Source organism: Dreissena polymorpha, chromosome 13, assembly GCF_020536995.1.
Source record: "Dreissena polymorpha isolate Duluth1 chromosome 13, UMN_Dpol_1.0, whole genome shotgun sequence".
In the NCBI taxonomy this organism is placed as follows: Eukaryota; Metazoa; Mollusca; class Bivalvia; order Myida; family Dreissenidae; genus Dreissena; species Dreissena polymorpha.
In genome coordinates, this window is record NC_068367.1 from 41,063,391 (window position 1) to 41,076,516 (window position 13,126).

The following is a 13,126-nucleotide window of genomic DNA, read 5'->3' on the forward strand; positions in this document are numbered from 1 at the left end:
CAATAAATTTATAATAATCATGTATGTTTGTTCTAGTTTCTTGCGCGTAACGATTATGTTTATCGTTTAAGTAATACAGGAAGCTATATTAACGTATGTGTTCCAATTCATAGGCATGTACAAAGCATATACTGAAGTAGATCCATTGAATCCTATGTATAATATTATGCGTAAATTCATCATTTTATACGTTTCCAAATAATACGCTTAGACAAGTTCTCTAATATAGTTACAGTTCAGTACCTGGAAATTCGACAAGCTTTGTTCAGGAAGTTTGACGTTCTAGCAAGTCGATGTGTAATGTGGCAGGGAATCTTCCAATTAGGAGATTATAATGACTGCTTTTTGAAATTTTTGCGTTTCAGCTTTTGCAATATCTCCGGCCAAATACGCATACACATGATCTAATATGTTGGATCAATGATAATATGTGCTATTACGTGGAGTTCATTTGATGCGAAGTTAATACACATAAACAACCGTTCGAGGTGAATTGCGTAGATCTTTAAAATAAAGTGTTGTTGTTTTTTAAATAACATACCCGTACACTACACTTAGAAAGGCGACATACATGTGTCGCTAATTGTTATAAACAGTATTGCAGAACGACATAAAGACACAAAAACAATTAACTTGGGCGTTTTTCAATCGAGTAATGGTGTTGTTGTTTTTAAATTACTTTGTTATATTCGCGCGTTTAAAATAATTGTAAGCGCGGACTAAAAAAATGATCATGTTGTAGTTGTTGTGTGTACACTATTTATTTCGTGGGTTTTTACTTTTTTTACTAAGGTAAGTATTCAACAAAAAGCATAACATCAAGAGCTAATTCGAGCCTCTGGTTTTCTTATCCTTCTAAATCGTGGTTTCGATGAAAGGGGCCTTTTCACAGATTTTTGCATGTTTTGAAGTTTGTCATTAAATGCTTTATATTGATAAATGTTAACATTAAATTTTAAAAGCTCCAGTGTTGTTTTTAAATTACTTTGTAATATTCGCGCTTTTACAATGTTTAAAATAATTGTAAGCGCGGACAAAAAAATGATCATGTTGTAGTTGTTGTGTGTACACTATTTATTTTGTGGGTTTTTACTTTTTTACTAAGGTAAGTTTTCAAGCAAAAATATAAGACCCAGTGCTAGTTCGAGGCTCTTGTTTTCTTATCTTCTAAATCGTAAAAACGATTGATAAATATGTTTCGCAAATATTATATAACAAGTATACTGTTTTGCCCCCAAGAACATATAAATACATATAACATCGTAACAATTGATGGACTACATGATTCAACTTATCCGATTAAAGAAGTAGATATGTTCTTTCAAAAGAAATGTAGTTAAACAATAATCAATATTGCCATGAGATTGAGATAACAAATAATTGTATTGAACATGTTGGCTGAAACTTTTTTTCATTTTAACAAAAGTTCACGACAGCATTATACAACAAGCTCGGAAGGATACTTTGTAACTCTAGCAAGACTAGCATTGTTTGTATGAGTCATAATAATGGATAGATGTGTTCATGTTCAACAAAATATATAAGTATATAAATAAATAAATATATAGTAACATATTAATGCCTTGATCATCTAGTTTTTTGGCTCTGTCCCTCGTTACACAACGTTCCTACTTAAAACAGATTTGATTGGTATACACATCGTTGTATTGATTGCTTCTTCATAATTATAATGCATACTTAAAAGTATTGTTTTATTTTATTGAATGTATCGCCATTCTTAAATCGTCAAGTTTTTAGCCAGAAACAATTTCACATTTGAAAGAAATAGAATTTTGTTTAAATATATGTGAATTTAATTAATTGCTAGACTAAAATATTTCTGCAGAATACTCTTATTATATTCAGTTTTGTTGATTTATAATTTTGTTTAAACCTAGATCTGTTATGTTTTCGTGTTATAAAATATGTTATGTTCTGTTATTCAAGCATGAGAAATATGTTTACACACAAAAACGTTATGCATCACAGTAAAATGATAACTAAATGCAATATTTAGACGCACATAAAGTTTATTTCGATGTTGAAAATGTTTGTTACGGTTACTTATATGAGCTTTACAAACATTCATAAATGCAATCGGATTGTTATACGTGATGTTGTATTTAATTGCAGAACTTATGTGTTTACTGACCATGTTGCCGCGCCCTTTGTCTGTAATATTGCGCTGTGACTGTCAATTGATCGACCATAAGATTGGTAAGACCCTGTAGTTCCCGACATTTACATCATGAATAGCATGATTATGAAAATGACAGTTGAGAAAATGCATTCGAATAATTGTCAAAGTATGGTTCACCTAACATTAATATGATATATTTGGATCATCGAAACAGGTTTAAACAATACATATGAAAATAACACTCAATTTTCTGAACACATGTGATTTTGGAACATTAATCGTGAAATTATGTTATGTGTCAATCTTTGCTTTAACCATTTGTTTTCTCAATGCGACATTTTGGATCTCATTGATTCCCGTGTGCGTTGTTTTTATATGTCATTATTGGTATAACATCAACGGGAATGACTCTCAATCCATAAGAGACCCTAATTGAAACAGTAGCTTGAAATTCGATTAAATGTCCATACGTTAATTGTTGATTTATGTAGTAACTTTATAAATCAAAATGATTTTGACACATCATAATCTAATACTAATTAAACTACGGTATTCTATTTATTATTTTGTATTTCTTTAACGCATATGTTGCGCTGTGCTTTACACATTTACTTTTAAATTTAAAGAATACATGCACAGAAAGTATGAGAATTTTCCAAATGCTTCCACCGTAGTTTTTGAATTAAGATGTAGTGCGTGGCTTGATGTAATTGAATCAAGTATATTCTTCCAAATGATATGTGTGATATGATGCAACGAAATATAAATGTTGAGCATTAATAGTGGTGAATTTGGCTATCAGATATCCGATTTGACTTTTCTATAAATAATCGTTTTTCATTGAAAACTAAAAACAAATGAAGAAAATAACGCGACTAAAATTCTAATGCGCTTTTTTTTCGTTTAAACAGTTGTTATGTCTGTAAGACATTGGTCTGACATGTAATAAGAATCGATCTTCAATTGTAGCCAGCAATAATCTTCTCGCGGTAACTTGGTGAGTAGCACTTGGTATAGCTAAGTCTCTAAATGATTTTGAACGTCATTAAATTCTTTAAAACATCGAAGAACTATCATTATATTGCTAGGGAGGCCAACTGATTGTTACACGTTGTATTATGTGAAATCATAATAAAAAGTAAAGGAATACATTTACAAAAACATTAACATTATATTCATCAAATATGTGTCAACGTGACGGACAACTAAGAAGAATCGTTTACAATTCACAATTGAGCAGGTTTATGTGGAACCTACGTTCTTCAGAGCGCACTATTTCAGAGGGAGTAATCACGTGATTATCAAGATGGCGACGTCGATTCCGATGCCGGTATTTTTCGCCGTTTTATACCCTTTAATATCTTGTTATATTTTTTAAGTTCCGCCCACTTTCCAGACATATTAGCAAGAAAGGTACTGGCGTTTATTTCATAGTAATGTTCGCTCTTTATCTCGACTTTACTCGGTGCGAAATTTCTTAGCGGGATGACCTAATTAGGGTTCCTCTAAGAAAATTTGCGGGGAGTAAAGTCGAGGTATAAAGCGATTTTAAATACGAACTAAACGCTAATCACTTTTTTACTGATATGGCTGGAAAGTGAGCGTCGTTTAAAAATTAAACAAGAGTAATAAAGGATATACAACGGCGAAAAATAACAGTCTCGGCATGGACGTCGCCATCTTGACTATCACGTGATGACCCCCTCTGTATTTACGTGACAATGAAATTGACGCGCTTCCTACTGCACTACCGAGGCAACAGTACAAGAAACAAACCAAAAGTTAAGCATTTCACAAAGGGCGCCGACACGTCATTCTCATCCGGGTAAATATATTTCTCGTTATGGAGTGTTTTCTTGTTAGCTATCTTCATACAAAATAAATATCAAATCAACGCAATACCACAATAACGATAAAAAAATTTAAGCAAACAATCTAGCGCATTGAACGCATTTAAAATATGGTAATCCAACATAATAATTATATAATTATATAACAGATTTTTATGTTTTCATAAAAACTCACGCTAAAAATAAACAACAAATAGAGAAAAATTCCAGAAACCTCGCCAATGAATGTTCATACCTAAACTGCCTTGGGGAATTCACGAAGCGAAAAAATCAAACGTTTTCAAATATTTCAGAGGGAAACTGTGATATCAATGAAAACAGATACATGTTGCTAGAACCTCTATCATGTTTTCATTTCCTTCTTCGAAATATAGTTTGGCATGGTGACAAGTCCATTATTTAAGATGACTTTTTCCAATTCTTATTTTTCTAGAATTTTAATAAAACATATGGGCCGTGTTTAGTGGGATAGGGGGTTAAATGCATGAGCGTCAGTGTCGTCCCAGATTGAGACTTTCCGCTTTTATGATAAGTTTCGTTTAAAGAAAATCTTTTCTTAGCAAAAGTTATTTAAGGCGAAAAGTGTTGTCACTATCGCGGACTGCACAGGCTAATCTGGGAAATACTTTACGCACATGCTTTAAACCCTTTTCACAGAGCGCGGCCCATATGTATTGAAATAAATATTAAATCAATGAAGTTAAAGAAAGATATCAGTTTAACGTACATATATCACGTGCAATATCAGTAAATCGACCGGATACAAGTTAAAAATTCATTTTTAGCGGAATTAAAGAGTCAAAATGAAATTAAATTGCTTTAGGTTTATGTGCTTGTATAAAGATTATACAACACTAATTGTTATCGTAGTTTGCCCAGGTTTTCTAAACAATGCCTTTTTTTATTGTTCTGAACAGCTGGAATACTTCACTAAGGACACCATGATAAATGCAGTTTAACGAGCTAGTATACTTAACTTTTGTACAAAATGCAGCGTCAATTCAGACCTTGCATGGATTTCGTTTTTGTTGGCATTTAGATCAGGATTAAGGTACTGTAGCAAAATGTTTTCCGGTGGATAACTTGCGTTTGGAAGGAGGTATTGCGCTACACATTTGTGCATATGTTTCAATACAGACTTCAAACAATCTAATAAGTTTCTTCCCAATAACGAGGTTTGACTGGAGATAATGAGCTGCTCAAAGTTGTAGGGTATTTAGCGTATACGTATTGTAAACATGACAGTGCGTGTTAGACAATTTTGATGAAGGTCAATGTTCCTAAAATAGAAAAACGACTTCTTTCGCTCAATAAAAGGATTTGTACGGAGTGGTGATCTGAAACGTGGCACATTGGCCGCTTTGATGCAAATCTATCTTGGGATTGCATGCAGGACCCGTTGGAACAATATGATCTGACTTTATAAGTGCATTTATTAAGGAATGTTTTGATACCTTTGCTACTGGAAATATCAAATTAATATACGCATTATATCCACTTGAAATCGATCTTAGATTTTGCTATCTATATATATTCCGTCATGACGTAAACTTAACGTGATGAAATTCGCGCTTATACTCATCACTTAATGATGTATTAATTCAAATTGTGAAACAAATTTGGGTAAAGGCTCGTTTGCTAGTAAGAAATTGTAAACAAAAATCAAATAGCAACAGAAATGGTACTTTCTTATTTCCACTTATTAACTTTGTATCAGAAGAAAAACAGGGTAAAACCTTGGCAACCAAGCATTATTTCTGGATTTATGTGTCCATCTCGTATATTATTTGAGAAAGCTGGACAGCCAAAAGTTGTTGCAAATTAGCGCCAATTAAAGAACACTTTTTGTGCTAAGAATGCATGATGAACTACACAATTACATATCAAGTATAAACGCGCCTGTTCAACCCGAGATTACGTGACGGTTGAGCTGAACAAATATATCAACATGTTACTCTTAAAAGCTTTATAAAGAATAATTTTAGATATCCCTTTTCGCTGACATTTTCTAAAAATTGGCGATAACAACGAAACACCAGAAACACCATTTAAAAAGGGCCGCATCGAACGAATGATGTAAGCAATTGTGAGGAAGAGATGTTGCGCTTTTGCTTATAGAATTCGATTGCATAGTTTTCATTTGCTTTATTTGTGTATTTGGTATCCAACAAATTGATTTAGCTTCTTTGCAGATACAAGAAAATAGTTTTTATTTAAAAAACAAACTTGAAAAACTGGATAATATTATATGCCACCTATTAAGAAACTTTTTATTTTGTGAAAAAGCGTATATGATTTAATTATTAGAAATACTTATATATTCAAACCAGGCCAACCCGAATGTCATATTACTTATTGGATTCTGAGCTCCATATTGGAAATTCCGAACTCGATTGAAAGGATGCTGATTTGCTTTTTGTAGTTTGTATGCTAATTATTAGAAGTGTGATACCATACCACAAATCTGTGTAAAAAATCAATTTCAAAGCATGACCTGCAACAACTTCAGCACAATCTCATGAATATCATCTTAAACCTTTCGCTTCTATCAGCTGACTAGATCTTATTGTAAGACGGTCAGTCATATATAAGCCGTTAATATGACTTGGTATACAGGATAACAATCCATCGACAAAGTTAACGTCTTCGCCATTTTCAACTACTAGAAATTTCTTTTAAGCTCTTGGAAAGTGTAGAACCGTATTTCAATATAGTCGTCAAATTTAACTGCATAACAGTACTTTTATCGTTCGGCCAGTTATTTGAGTGTGACATATTACATTATTGTTTCGTTAAGAGATCGAAAACAAACACGATATAACTTTTTTTTCATTAGTTGCCACTCATTCCCGAAAAATGTTACATTCACGTGTGTTAAATTGTTAACTGCCCAATTAAACATAATATTTAACATGGCGTGGTGATATCAAATGTAATTAGTAATAATACATGTGCATTCTTTATTCAAATTGATAATACTTAAAATTTGCATTATTTTCCGGTTGAATACACATTTTTTCAAAACTAATAATTATTTTCTTTAACCCATAAAAAATACCACTATGTAGCTACAAAATTAGTTATAATGAGAGTTTTGTGCTACTTGATTTCATCACAAAAAAAAACGTATGATACTATGGTTTGCATCCAATCATTTAGTTTTGAAATGGTATAACCGAGTGAAAAATATATAATGTGATATTTTGTTTCATTGGAATAATCGTTATTGTCAATACCTCAATAATATTTTACAACTTTGAATTATGTTTAATACATCAACGTTCTTATGTTTTTATTTGCAAAAACTGGTTATAATTCAGCGATATCTCGATATTGACTTTTTAAGTTAAAACTGATAACACGTTTCGCAAAAACTATTCAAACAGATTACTTCATGTTTTTATTTTCAGTCGCATTTGCCTCGGATGAATCAACAATTATGATACGTACTAATTCCAATTACTACCACGGATTTAAACTATGTTTATGCTCTTAAACATTAAGCAATATCACAAGCTTCTGATCGTTCATGTAATAAGTTGGCTACTGTTTCCAAATGGTCTTCAAACGTAACCAAGTTCATGGGTTCGCTGGTTCTGAATCGATTCAACAGCGTATCGTCAGGTGTTGTTATAGCCATAAATTACTATTAATTAGTAACCAATATGTATATATAATGTCATTCTTAACTTTTTATAGATGTCTTTACTGCACCATCCTTCCAGCGATTTCGATTCCAATATTTTCTACCAATATCCAACTGTTGAATGTAACAGAAACAAAATCCTTACAACGGTGAATAGTGCTGTGATTTCCGATTGTCATGCTTTCGTCTGTGCTTTGGAGATCAGATTGAAATTAAAATTATTCAGGAACAATGCGATTCATAACAACGCCGTGAAAATAAGAGACTGTATCAAATAGTTTCACAGTCTGACTTAAATGTACGGCGATTACGTTACTCACATAGGTAAAGAGGTTTCATAACGGCTGGAACTCGAAAGTGTGTCGCGGATTAAGACTTACTTTGACGCCAAGTGGTGATATTGCAAAAAGAAAGAAAAAATCGGATATTTGAAATAAATTACCTGAACTGTTATTTGAATTATTTTATAATAAAAAGTATACGAAGTTCAATTACAAACAAGAACAATAATCACGTGTCTTTGAGAATTGATAACGTTCGTAAAAATGGAGCTTAGTGATAAGTTCAGTTATATAAAGTGATAAGTAAATAATTCTTGTTTCAAAGAGTTTTACAATTACAAGCATAATTTATAATGCATCAAGTTCATCAAAATAGAGATACTAATATTCATTACACGGCAATAAATAACGTTGCCTACAGGAAATTCAATAAGACGTTAACAGATAGGCAACGAACAACACATGTGGACTTGAAATTAAAGAAAATTCGAGATCCACAATTTGTTATTATCAGGAATAAATATACCAAGGAAATAGTCGACTTAGAGGTATCTACTTTATTTCTTTTTTTATATTTTTTTTAGAATTGATTAAACAAACACACTAGTTTTACTTTAAAAAAAAATATGAATATGAACATGTTTATAATTATGTCTTAGTCTCGTATATTGAATGTTCAAAAATAATTGCAAACAAGTCTTTTGAAAAAAAAATTGTTTCGTAAACATGTTATAAATATGCATGAATGTTTGACGTTGTTCGATCGTATACTAAAATCATCCCTCCACCAGTATTAACCATCAAAGTTTAAATAAATCTACAAGGACTACATAAAACTGTTTTTGTATATATTAGATCACTATATAAGTATTCCATATACTTTATTTACCTTGCGCCCATTACATAATCTGGTCTTGAACTGTGGTGTCATAAGAATACACGAAAACATTGTGAACGCAACATTCTAAATTGCCAGCAATTCTGGACAATGATTATACTGATGCAATGAATGTGTTTGAAAGCACACTGATGATAACACTTGAAAATATGTGTCAAGCTAGGTTCTGTATTAAGGAATAAATAAAAAAAGCAAGGATTTAATCAAACATTTTGATAAGCATAATTTCACTGAGCATCAATAAAAATAACCCCTTATAAGCCCTTTGTTTGCAGCTATATGAATTAATATGTCTCATTATATGTATGTTGTGGAAACGTAGTTCGTACAAAAATAGGGTAAGAATTTTAAAGAACAGTTCTAGTCTTATCTATTAAAATATTATAATAATAAAATACACATACAGATAATCAACATGGAAACAGTTTCTACCCATCGATTTTTCTTTTGGGCAGCTTTTTAACAGCAAGATGTGGTAGCACCCATGATTCTGTAAACACATTTAGCATCAATTATAATGTAACGACGGCCTTACATGTATTGTAAAAAATAATAATTTTATGAATATCATTTAAAGATATCATCATTCGATGAGTATAGAAAATATTGCTCCCCTAAGGGAAATAATGTCTACCGTTAATGAGGGCATGTTTCTAATTATTGTATTTACTCAATGGAATTATAAAGGTGATGTACAAGCAACTTCACTTTGAAGAAAAAAAACGGTGGTATTCTCACCAACGGATAATGCCCAGAAGAAGTACATGTCAAATGCCAGTTAGTATATGCAACACACATTCTGTATCGAATATAGAATACATTGCATTGCAGTAAAAGTTCGCATAATACAGTTTTACATTCATAAAGCGTTTGATATTTATCATCATCTATAAGTGCATTTTCAAGGCATGGTATGCATTAAGATCATAGAGCGTTTAATCCCACTCTAGATGAATTAAAACTTTATTGAAATACAATTTGACTCGACAAATTCATGGTAAAAAAAGAAAATGTGATTTGAGGTAACCTGTGTAGGCATGAAACTAGTTGTAATGCTACTCGATTAAAAAATGTTGTGTCATTTATATCATCACCATTCATGCTCTTTTTATACAAAACTGTTTACATCTGACATTTAAAAAAGTATTAACTTTATATTAAAACTTCCGCAAATTGCGTTTTAATCTATTATTTTTAATGTAGTTTCTGATTCGACTGTTATATTTTCGAAATTACTTATGACAATGTTTATATTACACTTTGCTGTTGTCACGAAAGGCATCCATTAGCCGGGAATCAGTCGTTTATATGGTAAGATATAAGTATGCGATAATTACCCTCTGACTCATAATATGCGACAGGCAACGGAAGGTATATTTAATGAGCGTCTGCATCCGTGGACCGACAATTAATTGTCTACTGTCATCACGTAGAGATTGTATGCTTTTATAGACGGTAATTTAGACGATTATCAAAACGAATCCAGTATTTTGTTTACGTACTATTTGTTTAGAAGAAGCAAGAAAAGTCTTTTTTTAAAACGTTTGCAAATTTATTGGTATAGTATATCAGAATTTCCAGTATCGAGGCTTTTTTCCAAATGTATGTCTACGACCTATACAGAAAACCATTTAAAACATCATTACGTATCTACAGTTAATCGGGACAGTGAATAGTGAACGACCACTGCATTACAATCGTTAACAGATAATAATCAATAGACAATTCTAACAACAAATAATGTTTTGTTGAGGTCTTGGCAAGTATACCTAAGATCGCGATAGAATGTCGCATTAAGTCATGTTAAACGATTGTTTTCAGGAGTGTCTGGAGTACATAATTCTAATCGATGTCACCGATCAACGCATTTCGGCTTTAAGCAAGCTATTAAACGTTGGAATACAAGGATGATTAGAGGCGATGTCTAAGCAATCCGGAAATTAATTTTAAATGTAACATTTGATGCCTGATATGGTTTAATTTGTTAATTTATTTTTAACATCATCAGACGTGATTATGAGTGTTATATGTTGTGAGCATTGAATATTTCATCTGACGGATTATTTTTGCATGTATTGATCGAAGGTCGAAGTAGTAAATTAAGGGAATACTCTACTTATCGTGAATTTGTTATTGTTATGAACATAATTCATGCTATACTAATCTAATAGCATGTCACAGTTTAACATTTGATACCTTATATAAAACTGATAAAATGATTCGAACAATATAGTTCACGTATTGATTATGATCAGAACGTGTGAGATAAGGACGGAAATCAGATGCGACCGTGACGAACTACTCGTTTATGCAGTTCTTAATTAAATACATTTATTATAATATGATATTCCGACGTTGTTGAACCTACAGGTTTAACATCAGCAATAAGCGGGCCACATCTTCTCGAGCTCCGATGGTCTTGTGGATATATATTTCTTGCGATACGTGGATGCGATGCATTATTTGCGCATCAGAATCCTTTTTCTAAAAATGGTTCGCTATATTTAGAACAGGATTCTAAATACAAAGCAAAGTTTAATAATGCTCACTGTTATTTAATGTAAATAAGTGGTGAGATGTTAAACCTTATTCAAACAATTGTTTATCAGTAAGGTCTGTTTTTCAAATATTTAAAATATTGTATTGATCTCTCCGTGTCATGGTTCACCATACACATAGTAAACCATTGAGTTAACATTCCAATTAATTAAGGTAACTGTTCATTACGCATTAAAAAGTCGAAAATGCATATTCCAGTAGCAAATACTATTGAACCAAAATAGCTTAACGTGTTAATAATCATATGTTTGTTTCGTCTTCATTCCTACCCGATCAAGACGGCAATGTGACTACTATACAAGGTTTTAAAGGTTTTTGTTTAACCAACCAGACCTTCTATCTTGTCATCTAGTCATTGGTACATATGCAAGAGTTTAGATATTACTATTTGCAACCGCCTTTATATGTTAAAGGTCATCTTTCAACGGTATTGCGTTTATATTTCGGAATAAATAGTTGATACAACCGTTTAAACATAAACAATTTTATTTGTGCAATCTACTTCATTGCATATACATTATTGAGATCAAGAGAGATAACATTATTTTTTTCATCTTGTTCACTCCCGTACATCTTTGTTTCTACTTTCCAATTTATTGCGACATCTAGTGACTTATGTTGTTGAAAGTGTATAAGCCTTAACCTTATTGCTGTGATTAATTAACGCTTATTTTGTGGTCAATACATTTCTAATTAAGACAAATCTAGTCGCTTTATATGGAAGAGTAAGTAACATATTCATAAAAAAGCCCCACTAATCATTTCCATTGGTACCCAACATGGCGCTGGAATATGGTAATTTCAACCCAATTACTAACAATTAATTAGCACATGGTGCGGACGTTCAAGTTCCTTAAATTAATTATATCAAATGAATCTAAAAACTGTGTTTTTGGCGTAATACCGTGGAATAGTTTCTCACTTAAAGAATATAACTTAGATTTTTTTCTCGAGTTAATGATGTATTACCCCGAAAGAAAATACTTAATTATTTACAGATGTCGTTCGGTACTTGATATCCGATTTTTAACACGATCATAACGAAACAATGAACATGCAAATTGAACATAAAACATCAATAAGATATTTTATTTTAACGCAGATAGACTTTACGTAGATGAATATCCTTAACGTATATTACAGTTAACCATTATAATGTCTGTCCCTTAAAACATCAGCGCACCTCAGTCATTTTAGTCAAGTTTCTGTATATTTGTGGAGTCATCTTAATAACATAGAATAATGCCAATAGTTCATTCTCGGTGCCATTGATTTTATTCATACTTAACCTCCATTCTTCTAAATATAAAGTTCACAGTGAAGTAGATTATAAGCTTCAACAAATTCTAATACAGTAATTTCAGACTTTAAAAACATATTTGCCGATATCCTTGTTACTTTTGTGAATCCGTTGTAATAACCATACACCTTTTTTTCTAAATAACTTTAAAAATAAGAGTATAGTTTATATAATTAATAGGTACATATATGGGTGTTGAGTTTGTTGGATCGACACAGAACTATGCATACTGTACACCATATTAATTGTTTGATGTTCAAACGCAAAAAAGGTTATTCTCCCAAATATTTCAAAATGTACAGTTTTGACTTATGTAATCAAACAATCAGTATTTACCCCCAATGTATGTATATCAGTCAAGGTAATAAATTAGAATATATTACTTGATATGGTGTTCCCTTCATATATGCCTTTCATAGGTAGTTACATTGGAAGAAATCGGCGCTGAGTGC